The sequence below is a fragment of the Brassica oleracea genome, chromosome C3 (genome assembly GCF_000695525.1).
Source record: "Brassica oleracea var. oleracea cultivar TO1000 chromosome C3, BOL, whole genome shotgun sequence".
Classification (NCBI taxonomy): domain Eukaryota; kingdom Viridiplantae; phylum Streptophyta; class Magnoliopsida; order Brassicales; family Brassicaceae; genus Brassica; species Brassica oleracea.
The window spans coordinates 15,032,244-15,035,556 of NC_027750.1; positions in this window are offsets into that span (position 1 = coordinate 15,032,244).

Genomic DNA, 3,313 nt, shown 5'->3' on the forward strand with positions numbered 1-3,313 from the left:
AGGAGATAGACAGATTTCGATGGTGGGGTTAGGAGAGGTCTTCATGCTGATCTTGAATTGGATGGATGGAGATTAAAAGAGGATAAAAAAGGGGTTAAATGATTATGGATGGACCCGATGAAGGGATGACTACGTACCCCAAATGGGGATTAAGCCAATCGTAGTTCTACCACAAAAGGATCACAAGTGCTTAGATGAAAGCATGTGGAGAGGTGTTTCTCTCTCTAGAAATAGAGAGAGGGTGGAAAAGTGGCTCCAAAAGATTCCTCTCAAAGGAAGAGTGAGTCCTTATTTATAGAAGGAAGAGGTCTAGGGTTTCCTAGTCACCTCATTTTAAATGGACTGAGCCCATTATCTTATAGGCCTTGTTGGGGGCAAATCCAACAGTTTTGTCGTTCGTTTCCGATTCCTAATGGAGCTACGGTCTTTGTGTGTTTGTTGACTTACTCTATCTCCTGCGACTTTCTGATGGCATGTTGGTTACATTTTCAGCGGCCACTGTTAGGTTATCATAAGCCATAATTAGTGAGAATTGGTCTTTTAGAGAAGGATCTCAAAAATTTGTGTTCTTTTCAAGCCACTACTGTGGATAAAAAAGGAGCCAGTTTAAAAGATCCGAGTTTGTGCTTTAACAATCTGGACCCTAATTTTAGATCTTCGATATCAAAGACAAATGGCACATAATTGTATCATCTCTGTGATCTCATTTGTTCATGCTTCAGATGCTATCTTGTACATTTTGCATTGTTCATGCTTAAAACATGACATGAATTTTTAGTTCATCGCTAATAGTGTCACAAGTAGTCACCGTTATCTTGCGTATCTTGCGACATGTGGTCCTCAATGGCTTGACCTCACTATCCGAGAAGAGGCATCCAATGATGGCGTATAGTTACATGGATGTGGCGCTATGGATATTCTGTTCTCCATGCAGTTATCTTTCGCTTCTTCGGTCATGCGATTTGATATGACACCTAATGGTGTATTCTTTTTACTTTCTATATTATGTTTTTTGTTTTCCCTCAATCCTCTGTTTGTGAGGTGTGTGTTTCAGGAGGTTCATTTGTTAAACTATTTGTTATTGAATATAATCAGCGTTAAAAAAAACATGTTAACCCTAGTTTATAAATTTTAAATAAAAACAATTCAATTATAATATCATATTACCTAAAATGAAAATAAAATTCTTAGAAAATAGTTTACATTCTACAACAATTTATACTGTACATTTAACATTAAGAAATTAATATTTATTTTACAAAGTTGTATTCATGTTTTTATATAGGCAAAAATTATTGTTCGGCAAGATATATATTTGTTTTATATAAAAACTTTAATATTTTTATGAATATACATAATGATTTAAAATTTGTTTTATAGGATTTTTATTTGTTATTTAACACTTTATTTACAATATATTTTAATTTGTATTTATATTTTAAAAAATAGTAGTTAAATTTATATTGATATATATATATATATATATATTTATTTTAGATTAATTTTAATATTTAAAATTATAAAAATGAAAATATTATGGCATTGTCAATAAGAAAACAAATTAATTTCTAATTGTGTTCATATATATTTATTTCATTGTTTTTTCTAATAAAAACCGTATCTTTTGTCAAACCTGCACTATTTTTTTTTAACCGAATCCGCAGTTGTCCTGCAAACCGCACGAACAGCAGTTGCACCGTACCGTACTTAAATTCCGCACCGCTTATATTATTAGAACTGCGGTTACCAATCAGAACCTAATAGTCGAGGAACATTTAAACTACTCATAATCAAGTTTGGATTACTATATGTGCCCACTAGAATATTCCCGCCCGTAGGACGGGGTATTTTACTTGTGATTTTGGTTTTTATTTTTTTGTATGATTCGATGGTTTGTATGTAGGTTTGAATTTGAGGGAGGATTGTATAATAGTGTTTATTGGCTAATAGGGCATTTTAAGTGATACACTACAAGAAAACACGCCGAATTCCGACGGAGGTTCCGACGGACATCAATGTCGTCGGACGTTTGTGACAGATTACCGACCAATTTCCGACGAAATCCAAAAATTTGAAGTCGTTGGAATTCCGTCGGCCATTTCCGACGGAATTCCGACGAAACATTGGTCGTCTTTCTGACGAAAACCAAAAATTTGAAGTTGTCGGAATTCCGTCGGCCATTTCCGACGGAATTATGACGAAACATGGGTCGTCGGAATATACCGACGAACTTCCGACGACATTCCGATTAACAGTACATTCGTCGGTATTCCGTCGGAATTTTCCGACGAATTTCTGACGAACCATAAGACCGTTGCCGACAAATATATATAACCGTTGTATAGCCGTTTGAGATTGGACAATATCGACGGAATTCCGACGGACTGCTTTACATCCGTCGGAATATCGTCGGACATTCGTTGGAATATCGTCGGAAAGTCGTCGGAGGGCCGTAAGCAATTTCCTATAAATACAACCCCTCCTCATTCAACTCATTCACACTTCATTCTCTCTTCATTCTCTTTAGTCATAACAATTCCGTGAAAATCATGTCTTCAGAAGTTTATTATCGTTCGTGGATGGATAAACCTCATTTGGATCCGAACACCAATTTGCTTACGGAAGAATACGTTCAAGGGATTGGAGAATTCATGAGGCTTGTTCAACAGCAACCGGATGCAAAAAGTGGTATGTTAAGATGTCCCTGCTCTTCTTGCAATAATAATAAGGTTATAAAAGAATTTGATGTTTGGACTCATTTGTATATGAAAGGGTTTTCACGTAATTATAAAGTTTGGTACCTTCATGGGGAAACTGGTTATGAATATGGTAGTACTAGCGAACCTCAGCCTGTTAGTGAACCTCAGCCTGATATTAGGTTAGAAGAATCTAGAACGGATATAGATTATGGTGCAGGTACTGAGCAGATGGTACATGATCATTATAGAGGGGAAGAACCAAACCCCGAGTCTAGGAGATTTTTTGACATGTTGGATGCAGGAAAACAACCTTTGTATCAAAATTGTAGAGATGGTCATTCAGTCTTATCATCTGCAACTAGATTAATGGGTATTAAGACAGACTATAATTTGGCTGAAGAATGTATGGATGCGATTACTGATTTTGTCAAAGGTATTCTACCTGAGGATAACCTTGCACCGGGTTCATACTACGAGGTTCAGAAACTTGTTGCAGGTCTTCAACTACCGTATGAAGTGATAGATGTATGTATTGACAACTGCATGATCTACTAGAGAGCGGATGAGACACGGAATATATGCAAATTTTGTGGGAAACCTCGTTATCAGGACAC